Source organism: Coenobita brevimanus, chromosome 91 (genome assembly GCF_032717465.1).
Source record: "Coenobita brevimanus isolate Jiangsu-jjx chromosome 91, ASM3271746v2, whole genome shotgun sequence".
NCBI classification, from domain to species: Eukaryota; Metazoa; Arthropoda; class Malacostraca; order Decapoda; family Coenobitidae; genus Coenobita; species Coenobita brevimanus.
Window position 1 is genome coordinate 26,702,476 of NC_137044.1, and position 13,174 is coordinate 26,715,649.

Here is a 13,174-nt window from a genome sequence, read left to right on the forward strand (position 1 = left end):
TCGATCGAGTCTGGCATAAATCTTTAATTTCCAAACTGCCCTCCTACGGTTTCTATCCTTCTATCTGTGCCTTCATCGCTAGCTTCCTTTCTGGTCGTTCTATAGCCGCTGTTGTAGACGGCCATCGTTCTTCTCCTAGATCTATCAACAGTGGTGTTCCTCAGGGCTCTGTCCTATCACCAACTCTCTTCCTTTTATTCATCAATGATCTTCTAAGCTGTACATCTAACCCTATCCACTCATACACTGATGACTCCACCCTTCACCTTTCCATTCGGTTCCCGCAACGCCCATCTCAACAGTTACTTCAACAATCAAGGGATGAGGCTATGGCACACCTAATGTCTGACTTGGCTCGTATCTCTGACTGGGGTAAAAATAATATGGTTGTCTTTAATGCATCTAAGACTCAGTTCTTACACCTATCAACCCGACAAAATCTTCCACAGGTATACCCACTAATGTTTAATAATATTCAGCTTAATCCTGCATCATCCTTGAACATGCTTGGGGTTTCATTTACTCGGGACTTATCTTGGAAAGATCATATTACATCTCTTGTAAAATCTGCTTCCAAGAGATTGGGTGTGCTAAGCCGACTCCGCTCTTTCTTTACCCCTGCGCAATTGTTGACTCTATACAGGGGTTTTATCCGCCCCTGTGTGGAGTACAACTCTCATGTGTGGGGAGGCTCCACACATACAGCTCTTCTCAATAGGGTGGAGTCAAAGGCTTTTCGTCTCATTAACTCTCCTCCTCTTACTGACTCCCTTCAACCTCTGTCTCTTCGCCGCACTGTTGCATCTTTATCTCTTTTCTATCGCTACTTTAATGGTCACTGCTCCTCTGAACTGTCTGCTTGCATTCCCCCACCTCTAAGACGGACGTGTAGCACCCGTCTGGCAGCAAACTCTCATCCTTTTTCTGTCCAACTCTCTAATGCAAGAGTTAACCGTTACTCCCAGTCTTTCATTTATGCAACAGGTCAGCTCTGAAACTGTCTCCCTCTGTCTGTATTTCCTGCTGCCTATGATCTCCAGTCTTTCAAACGCAGTGTGTCCAGGCATCTCAAAATGATCGGATCTTGAATTTGGCTCTATATTGTATTTTGTTTTTCTCTTGGAGGGAACTGTTACTGCGGGCTCATGGCCTTTGGTTCCTTCTTCCCCGCATAAAAAAAAAAAAATACATTCAGAAAAATTATTGAAGACGGATTCGAAACTAGAGAAAACTTGTTCTTTATGAGAAACTAAGATAAATTTTGAAAAGTAAATGTCTACTCCTATTTATCTATTTATTTATTTATTTATTGGATTGTTATTTCTCATCTTTTTACGTATACTATTTTCTTGACCCTACTTCATCTCATCCTTAGGAGAAAAACATGATGATGATGTGGATGATGATGAGGAGGAGAATGAGGAAGAGGAGAAGGAGGAGGAGAAGGGGGATGATGATGATGATGATGAAGAGGAGGAGGAGAAGGGGGATGATGATGATGATTATCATGATGATGATGATGATAATGAGGAGGAGGAGGAGGAGGAGGTAGAACAGAGTGATGATAATGATGATGGTGATGATAGTGATGATGATGATGATAATGATCATGATGATGGTGATGATGATAATGATGATTATAATGATATCCCTTTGGGTCAACTCGAAGGGAGAGTGGTAGACAGGACGAATCGTACCTCATGCTGGAGAAGTGTGAGTGGAGAAGTGTGAGTCCGTGGGAAGAGTTACGTATGTGGCAAGCGTAGTCGTCGTCGTCGTCGTCGTAGTAGTAGTAGTAGTAGCAGTAGTAGTTGCAGTTGTAGTGGTGATAGTGGTAGGCGTAGTAGTGGTGGTGGTGATGGTGTTGACCATCACCACCACCACTACTACGCCTGATAGTGTACAACACAAACGGCCGGAGTTTACGTAATAAAATGGATGAACTGAGGGCTTTAATTTGTACAGAGAAATTAGACATTGCCGTTATTAGTGAAACTTGGATGAATACAGACACTCGAGAATATTTAGCAGAATATCAGATAAAGGGCTATTATATTTTTGTCAAACCGTCAGGGAAGAAAGGGGGGAGGGGTAGCTGTTTATGTTAATGATTCATTAAACTGTTACAATAACGCAGACATTAAAGTAAATAGGGACACAGAAAGTGTCTGGGTTGAAATTAGTAACAATAGGGAGAAATTAATCTTAGGAGCAATTTACAGATCTCCTAAATTAAGTAGAGCTGATAGTAAAAACCTTTCGGAGGATATTAGGAAAGCATCACAGTCCAGCTTAGTAATAATTGTAGGAGACCTTAATCTGCCAAGGATAGATTGGAGAAATCAGACAGGAGATGCAGAGTCAGAGGAATTTCTAGAGGTAGTACAGGATAATTTCCTTTATCAGTATATCAGGGAGCCCACCAGAGGTAATAATATATTAGATTTGGTTTTAGCTAATAAAGAAAATATCATAAGTGATATAGAGGTTGGTGGACGACTTGGTAATAGTGATCATGAAGAAATTAAGTTCAAATTTATTTGGGAAATCTGTTCCACTGAAAATACCTCCACCGTTCCTAATTTTCGTCTAGGCGATTTCGATGGCTTAAAAGCTTATTTTCGAACGGTATTCCACAGGGAGATTAGCTATTTGAGGAAATGCCAGGTCAGTGGGGAACCCCAGGTTATTGGTGAAGGGCAGGAAACACGTGGGAATGTCCGTCAGGTATATACTGTTCAATCATATGTACTGAACATCCATTGCTTTCACCTGCTATTTACACATATTTTACACATTATTTCCAAATTATTCTGCTTTCACACTTGCACTGTTAGAACTGCTTCTGGCTGTGGTAATCGAAGAAGCAGGTAACACAGAGGGGAACCTGGCGCTCATTGCACTGCCAAGAGGTGCGTTTGTGCTCAGGTGTGCGGCAGGTGGTATGTGCACACACCTGACACCTGCGAATCACAGCCTTCCTTTTCCCTGTGGCAGGCATAAGCTCAAGTCTGTGCCGATCCATATACGCCCTCTGCTCAAGTCGGTCGGGAAGTGTTACTGGATGGCGCCTTGGAGTTGCTGCTGTCACCCTACCATATCTTTCCAGCAGCTGCTGGACACAAGTCCTGGCGAACAACCTCAGGGAGAAGGACTTGGGTGGCTTGACCTTCATCTTGTACAGGATGAAGGCGTTCAGCATCGTCATATCTATGAGATGCAGAAAAACTTTCCTGTAGCACCTAGTATTCTTCCTGAGGCAGTCGATCTCACCAATCATCATGTCGGACTTGTCCACCAGCCGCATGTTGATATTGTAGTCCAACACAGCATCAGGTTTCATCACAGGTTCGCCTGTCCTACGGTCGACCTTCCCACTGTCCGTCATCTCCCCCTTATGTACGGTGGTGAGCATGTGCACGACCCTCTTGTCATGCCACCGTATTGCCAGCATCTTCTCAGACTTGCGTAGGTGCACGTCTCCTTGCTGCGAGGTTCCTGGCTCTGGGAATTTCGGGAAGTGGGCACGATTACTTTTGACAGTGCCGCAGGAGCCAATGCCGTGCTCAGAAAGGTATTTGGCAAGTTTCGGTGCTGTATAGTAGTTGTCTGTATACAGCACATGATTCCCACCAAAATACTTTTCTAGGAGCACTTTCACTACACAGCCTGAGAAGTCAAGGGGGTATGTTTTATCCAGATTGACAGTGCTGGCTGAATAAATGACGAAGTCAAGGATGTACCCTGTCTTACAGTCCCACAGTACAAAGAACTTAATTCCAAAGCGATGGTGTTTGCTTGGAATGTACTGAACAAACCGAAGACGTCCTCTGAACAAAACCAAGGTTTCATCAATGACAACCTTCTGAAAGGGGTGGAAGAATGACAAACTTATCCTTCATTCTACTCAGAATTTCCCGGATCTTCCAGAGTGGGTCGGTTTGGGAAGGTACATCGTTGTCGGCAAAGTGCAGGTTTCCCATGATGTTCCGGAAGCGATCTCTGGCCATGTACTTATTGAAGGTGGGTGAGGGTAGTAAGAGGTCCATGGACCAGTATTCTTCCAACTCATGCTTCTTGGAGTGTGGCATGAGAAGCATGAGGGCAAAGAACACATACAGCTCCTGCACTCCCAGCATGGACAACTGTTGCATCTTGGCTGCACCTGTACCACTTGCAGCACGTTGTGATTCATACCTGTTGGTCTCATCACATATGTGCTGCATGACTTCATCATCTAGGAAGGCCAAAAGGTAGTCCACACACTCAGCATTTTCGTCAATAGTGAAGGCAGGCTGAACTCCTGAGGAGCTCTCATCAAATACTAAATTTTCAGGCACAAAATCTGACCCTTCCGTCCACGCGAAGGCGTCCAGGATTCCCTGTCGTGGCAGTGTAGGGCGGGTGGTGGTGGTGGTGGTGGAGGTTGGCTGTGAGGCAGATTTATCTCCTTCAAGGTCACTCGCACTGACCCTGGGTTGCCGTACAGCACTAGCAGCCCTTACCCTACTAGCTACACTACTTTTCACTCTCCTTGATTTACCTCTTCCTCTACGGCCTGCCTTCACTGTTGATGCTGGTGGTGACTCCGACGACGAAGACTCCGGAGTTAACTCAGCCGACGATGATGAAGAAATGAGTGAAGTGGGGCTTGGGGAATGGGGAGGTGAATGCACTCATGACTCATGGCAGGCTGGGTCACGTGGGGGCATTGTTCTGGGGCTAACATGCCGCCTTTTCACTCCCTTCCCAAATTCCTTGCCTTTCTGCACTAAAGGCTCCTTTCCCTTGGAGCTAAAGACTACTTCCGACACTGAACCACCCATTGTAGCAGTTTCTAGCATGATAACCTCACCCGGCTCATCACACGATTCACCCGAATCGTCAAAATCACTGTCCATCATCACCATGGACAATTCTGCAAGTTCACGTGCCACTGCAGAGTCACTAAGGCCTTTCCTGTTTCCCTCACTACTTTTCTTAGGAGTTGAGGTCAAGGGGCCCTTTGCAATGGGCGCAGAAGCGGCAGGAATGGTGGGGCGCGAGTGCAACATGGTTTCACTACAGCGGAGGACAAGGAACTAAATGCCGCGGCTTATCTGAGAAGGGAAGGGTTGACAATAACACTTAGGCTGACTGCTGCTAACTTATATGCTAATTTTTTATAGATAGAAAATCTCGGCAATACATGAAGAAATAGGTAGTTCCAGGTGAATGTAAATGTCATTTAGGCTTCTCCCTTCCTTTCTGATATATATTTTTATTACAGACATCGATTAAAAGGCATAATTCAAAGGGGAAATTACCGTGGTAATGTGGCGAATGAATGCACATGAGGTGTTGTCAGGTGATAATTAGCCAATTCCTGGTATATAACACTATCACATACCTGATCTTTTTTTGGTATATATTATTTTGTATAAGTATAGGGCACAGGGCTTATTTCAATGGATGAAATCTGTGGAAAAATCCAGGGGAAATTTGCGTAGCGCAGCACGGCGTGGGAGGTGAGAGGACAGGGTAATGGAGGGCAGGAAGGGAGGGGAGTCACGAAGGGGGTAAAATCGCTAAAATGTCAACAATGGATGGGAGTACAGATGAGATTTGGAGTGCTGACTAGTGTTGGACATTGGCAGTACTGATAGATGATACAAGCCACCACTTGAAAGCCCGGGATAATTCAAAATAACACAGAATCACAAAAGTGACACCCCGCGGTATGATCCATTGTGGCCGAGCGTCACAAAAGTGACGCCCTGCGGTTAAGGGATTAAGCAATGTGTGACAATATTGGAAAGATTTATATAACACAGATGAAGACACTAAGATACAGTAAACAAATAGCTTTGGAAAAGGCGTTAGGGAGCGTCCTCACAAGACGAGTTCCAGAGAGGCGGAGGATATCTTCAGTGTTATGGTGTATATGTTTTTTTCAACTTTTTACATTTTTCAGATGATTTTACTCAGTTGAGTGATTTTTGGAACGGGGATGGGAAGGGTTGTGTGTAATATCCATTTACCATTTGCTATAACTTCCCTGAGCTGGATAAAATCGTCTGGAGCTAAGGGGTTAAGTGGCTGAGGTTTGAAAGAGAGAGAGGGAGAGAGAGAGAAAGAGAGAGGAAAAGAGAAAAACTGAAAGGAGAAGAGGGGAGAAAATAGAGAACAAAGAAAGAATGAAGATAAACGAGAAAGAAGAATGGGGAGAGAGAGAGAGAGAGAGAGAGAGAGAGAGGAAAAAGAGAAAAACTGATAAGAGGGGAGAAAATAGAGAGAACAAAGAATGAAAATAAAAGAGAAAGAAAAGAAGAATGCAGAGAGAGCGAGAGAGAGAGAGAGAGAGAGAGAGAGAGAGAGAGAAAGGGGTGGGGCAATAGGTGAGAAAATGAGAAAATGATGGACATTAGAAGGGAAACAAAAGAGGAAGAGGGGAACAGGAAAATGACTATGATGAAGAAAAGATACTTAAAAAGGGATGGAGAGAGAGAAAGCTAAGAAGATGGAAATGCGTGACTAAGAAAAGAAAAAATCTAGCATTCTTTCTCACCTGACCAGCGACAAAAATGCACAAGATATTCTACCCTGGACTGACTCACTCCTGGTAGACCCCCAACACACACTTATAGGTTAATGATGATGATGATGATGTATGTAGTTAATAAACGAAGCTTGTGTTATGGTGTTTGTCATCACATTGTCTTGCATACACACATGCACTTACGATCAAAATCCTGTCGTAAGTTGGGCTCTGATATGCAGGAAGGACAAGGAGGCTTCATAAATACATCTGAGTTACGACACGAAAATTACAGCAGGTTATGACTGTTTTCTGCAGGATGGTCAGGGAAGGGAGTGCAAAAATCATCCCTTGTGTAGTTCATCCTGTAAAAACCTTAGTTACGACGGGGAATGGATCGTACGTATACCATCCTTTTCGTAAGATTTATCGCCGCTAAGATACAACTAGATCCCGGCTGAGTAAAATCGAGTGTGTTTGGCTGCAGTAAAACGCTAGATATGGAAGGGTAAGGGAGACTGCTTTTGCCTCCTTTACTACACAGTTTCTGAATCTAAATAAAGTCATCTCGAGGTAGGGAGAATTTTATTATTATTATTATTATTATTATTATTACTGGTGTTGCTATTATTGTTTATTTTGTTACTTTTGTTATCTATAACAAAGATGTTATTATTTTGCTGTTACCGTTGTACTGTCACATCTGCGATCCAAACTTTTACGTGGTCAGAAGGGACAGAAATCAAGTCACTATTGATGACCACTGCAGGCTGCAACGGTAGAGAACTCAGATTGACGGAGACTGTCTCCCACTAGCGGCCTCTTCAGTTGTGCTTATTACTTTTCAAGTGGCAAAGATAAGAATGGTAGCATGCCAAAATGATGAGGCCAGTCTCCAACTAGGCCAACCCAAGCCCAACCTTCGCAAATTCCCAAAATGCTTCTAAGTTTTCACATTAACAACTACTATGAAAGCTCTATACCACCAGTTCTCAAGGGTTATACAAACAATAAAGTACGAGTGGGAGGAATGTGTATTAACAAGATCAAAACGTAGAAATCTTCCGCAGCTACTTGCTTTACAGATTAAACCTGAATCAGTTGGCACGTTGTTAGAAAAAATATATATATATGGTCCTAATATCAAATCCACAAAACTTAGCTCCTTTGTCCCAGTCCAATATGTTTCTTCATAATCGTCCCTCTGAGCACAAAGTTCACTGGTCCCGTCCTCTGCCACTCCCGACCTTGACTTCCACACTGGAACCTTGACTCACGCACTGGGACCTGGACACACTCACTGGGACCTCGACCTCCACACTTCAACTTTGACTCACTCACTGGTACTTCGACCTCCACACTTGGACCCGCTAGAAGTTAATATGTATAATGAATAACTATTCTCCCCAAAGCAAGTAATCCCTTCACATGATCAGGAAAGTCTCATAATAAGGAAACATGAGTTACAACACTCGGCATTTCAAGTAACAACAAAATAACATATGGCACTAGACACATAGGTCTGCTCAAAATAATACTTATTGTAGGGATAACATAGAAGAAAAAGTACTATAACAAATACAGTAAGCATGAATAACTATTAACATCTAACCATGAAAATCATCACTGCATCGATATCATTGTGCCTCACAAAGTACCTACGTGAACATTGACTCACAGCACAGCCATAATAACTACTAAATTGCAAAGTCATTCCAATACATTAATAAATAATTCACAGTTCCCGGGCACCTGATATTTGGCCCACAAAAATCACACATTTATCTGAGGCTCAGACAGAACTCTGTAGCTAGTATTCTCGTATTCCAGTTACACACTAAATAATAAAATAAAGTACAATACACAAAAATATGGGAAATACCTCTCTATTCAGCTCTCAGAATACAGAGTGGAGCGGGAAACTCGGGACTCGCTCTTCCAATGGCTAATGGCGTCACCATTACACACTTCCTGAGGAACGACAACACTTGATTCTACCAGAGTCTGTTTCTTTATTTCGTCACTATTATCACTCATGGGATATCACTGTTCGCGCTTCAACATATCAGGCATAATATCAAATTACTTACAGAATTCTTTCGGGGGAGGGGGGGGGGGGGAGGATGACGACAGTACCGACCATCTGACACCTATCACGGCCGGTGAGCGAGTGAAACACGTCAAAACTGCGTGACGCAAAGGGTGGGGGGGGGGAGGGGATGACGGCGTACGCAATATAAGATTTTTATTATTACAGACTCGTGATAGACTCGGTGTGATGTCTTTCCCCTTACAATCGATTACCCGAAAAAAATGACATTCTCTAGTTACAATAATTACTCACAAACACCTCTCTCTTTATACCCTTACATCGAAAAACAATAAAAATCATCGTGCCTTACATCACATTGCGCACGCGTACATTATGCTGGATTACGTGACCAAAGGCAAATGTTCCCATCCACTCAAGAATTTATTGTAAAGAGACTTAATACTAGTAAATTACAGTTGGAAAAAAATGACTTAGCAATTAGGTAACTTAATCTATGTTCTGGTCACGTCCGCATGGTAACAACTATGCCCCGGCCACACTCTCTCACTAATCCGAACTTTTGGTCATATAAAATGAATTAAATATAACTCGTTATCACTTCCGGGCACTACACCGTTGTTATTAATGTTTTTGTTATTATTGTTGCTATTATTATTATTATTATTATTATTATTATTATTCCCTTTTTTGTTATAATTACTGGTAGTATTAGTGTTGTTAGTTGTTGTTGTTTTTGTTGTTATTTTTGACTGATGTTTATCTTACACGTCAACCAAATGGACTGCGGGTTGAGACTCCCCTTCTCCTGCAGTTTACTCTCCTCCTTTCGGGGAACAGGGAGGCAGCTGGTGTTTGCATAGCCAGGCAGTGGAGCAGCCTGGTGATGTCAGTGCTACCACGTGAAGGCGTCCTTCTACACAAGGGGATTAATGATAAAATACACAGTTAATTCATTCATAATTGTACCCTTCACACACACATACACACAGACACACAGGCTATCAACGATGTAATATATTCATGTCATCAACACCCACATGTATAGCCTTTAATGAATAATTTTACATAAATTAGTTACGAATAATCATGGAAAAATGGGAGAGAGAGAGAGAGAGAGAGAGAGAGAGAGAGGTGGAAGTGTGAGTTAATGCGTGATCACACTAAGAAAACCTAACCTAACTAACATACTAACCTAACCTGATACTAAAACGAACGTAACTTAACCTAATAGATTAATCTACGTAACACACTAACCTAACCTGATACTAAAACGAATGTAACTTAACCTAATAGATTAATCTACGTAACACACTAACCTAACCTGATACGAAGAGAACGAACGTAACTTAACCTAATACATTTATCTTTTTTTATACATATATATAAATAACAGAACGAAGGAAGAAAAAACAAATGAGTAAAAAAAAAAACAATCCATACACCAGATTACTGGCATCCCCCGTTCATAAAATATCTGTAACACTTAGACTTGAACAGCTGTGGGTTGAAATTTGGAGGGAAACAACTCTGGAGAAGCGAGTTCCAGAGAGATGCAGTTCGGGGAATGAAAGAATTCTGATAGGCAGAAGTTCTGCAATATGGCTGAGTGACATTCCAGTCATGAGCTCTACCAGATGCCCGTGTAGCACGAGGGAAGGCATGGAGAGGTGGCACCATGGACGCAACTTCGTCTGAGCATTTGCCAAAAAAATATCTGTAAAATAATGCAAGGGAGGCAACATTCCTTCTTACTTGCAGGGGAGGTAGTTTATATGTAATGGCAGGGTTGTTAATTATTCTAACAGCTTTGTTCTGAATTTTGACTAGTTGTCTTAATGCAACGTCTCCACAACCATTCCACAAGGGTGAGCAATATTCAAATTGAGAGCGCACATGACTCTTATAAATTATAGCTAACTGCTCATCGGCGAAGAAGTTACGGACTCTGTGCAATAATCCAAGTTCCTTTGAGGCTGTGTTAGCAAGTGATCTAACATGAGAGGTCCAGCTGAGGACACTGTTAAGTGAGGTGCCAAGAATTTCAATACTTTTGGAGATGGGAATATTAGTAGCGCTGAAGGTAATGTACGAATCTGGCAATATATGTCTATTAGCAAACTGTATATATTTAGTTTTACTAGCATTAAAAGAGACAAGGTTGTTTTGTCCTTATTTACTGATCGTAGATAGATCCTGATTTATGGAGATGGCTGTACTAAGTTGAAAGGTAGAGATATTAGACTTTGTAAATGGGTGTCTGAGTGTGAATGAATTATGTAGTGTTGAGTCATCTGCAAATGAGTGAATGGGATTGTGGGTGACAGATAAGAGATCATTAAAATGAACCAGAAATAGGGTTGGCACCAGAACTGATCCCTGCGGCACGCATGCGTTAATTGAGTAACACACTAACCTAATCTGATACTAAGAGAACGAACGTAACTTGACCTAATAGATTAATCTACGTAACACACTAACCTAACCTGGAAGCGAAGCTTCGACCCTGTTGGAAGGACACAACAGTTAGAGCAGTGGAAATGATTTATTTGAGAGGAGCATGTAGAGGTACCATTGGCATATGGGCCTGATGGAGTCCCTCCTGTTGTTCTCAAGAACTGTGCTTCTGTGCTTACTTCCTGCCTGGGCAAACTCTTTCGCCTTTGTCTGTCAACTTGTACCTTTCCTTCTTGCTGGAAGTTTGCTCTCATTCAGCCAGTCCCAAAGAAGGGTGACCATTCCCAACCCTATAACTATCGTCCAATTGCTTTAACATCCTGTATCTCAAAAGTTTTCGAGTCAATTCTTAATAGAAATATTTTAAAGCATCTTTCCTATCACAACCTTCTTTCTGATCGTCAGTATGGGTTCCGTCAGGGACGCTCCACAGGCGATCTTCTCACCTACCTTTCAGACTCCTGGTCATCCTCCTTTCGGGACTTTGGCTAAAGCTTTGCCATTGCACTTGACGTCTCAAAGGCTTTCGATCGAGTCTGGCATAAATCTTTAATTTCCAAACTGCCCTCTTACGGTTTCTATCCTTCTATCTGTGCCTTCATCTCTAGCTTCCTTTCTGGTCATTCTATAGCCGCTGTTGTACACGGCTATCGTTCTTCTCCTAGATCTATTAACAGTGGTGTTCCTCAGGGCTCTGTCCTATCACCAACTCTCTTCCTTCTATTCATCAATGACCTTCTAAGCTGTACATCTAACCCTATCCACTCATACGCTGATGACTCCACCCTTCACCTTTCCATTCGGTTCCCACAACGTCCATCTCACCAGTTATTTCAACAGGCAAGGGATGAGGCTATGGCACACCTAATGTCTGACTTGGCTCGTATCTCTGACTGGGGTAAAAATAATCTGGTTGTTTTTAATGCATCAAAGACTTAGTTTTTGCACCTATCAACCCGACAAAATCTTTCACAGGTATACCCACTTATGTTTAATAATACTCAACTTAATCCTGCATCATCACTGAACATGTTTGGGGTTTCATTTGCTCGGGACTTGTCTTGCAAAGATCATATTACATCTCTTGTAAAATCTGCTTCCAAGCGATTGGGTGTGCTAAGCCGACTCCCTTCCTTCTTTACCCCTGCACAATTGTTGACTATACAGGGGTTTTATCCGCCCCTGTGTGGAGTACAACTCTCATGTATGGGGAGGCTCCCAACACACAGCTCTTCTCAATAGGGTGGAGTCAAAGGCTTTTCGTCTCACTAACTCTCCCCCTCTTACTGACTCCCTTGAACCTCTGTCTCTTCGCCGCAGTGTTGCATCTTTATCTCTTTTCTATCGCTACTTCAATGATCACTGTTCCTCTGAACTGTCTGCATGCATTCATACACTTCTACGACGGGCGCGTAGCACCAGTCTAGCAGCAAACTCTCACACCTTTTCTGTCCAACTCTCTAATGCAAGAGTCAACCGTTACTCCTAGTCCTTCATTTATGCAACAGGTCAGCTCTGGAACTGTCTCCCTCTGTCTGTATTTCCTGCTTCCTATGATCTCTAGTCTTTCAAACGCAGTGTGTCCAGGCATCTCGAAATGAATGGATCTTGAATTTGGCTCTCTCTTGTATTTTGTTTTTCTCTTGGAGGGAACAGTATTGTGGGTTCATTGCATTTGGTTCCTTCTTCCTCACATAATATATACATATATATATATATATATATATATATATATATATATATATATATATATATATATATATATATATACTGTTCAACACACTGCAGACACAGCCTGTACACTGCAACAGGACTACCTCAACACACTGCAGACACAGCCTGTACACTGCAACAGGACTACCTCAACACACTGCAGACACAGCCTGTACACTGCAACAGGACTACCTCAACACACTGCAGACACAGCCTGAACACTGCAGCAGGACTACATCAACACACTGCAGACACAGCCTGTACACTGCAACAGGAGTACCTCAACACACTGCAGACACAGCCTGTACACTGCAACAGGACTACCTCAACACACTGCAGACTTGGGTTAAGGACAACAGGTTGAAAGTCACCCCAGCCAAATCCACCGGCACACTCGCCACCAGCTCTAAGCATGAACACAGGTACTCCCCCCAACA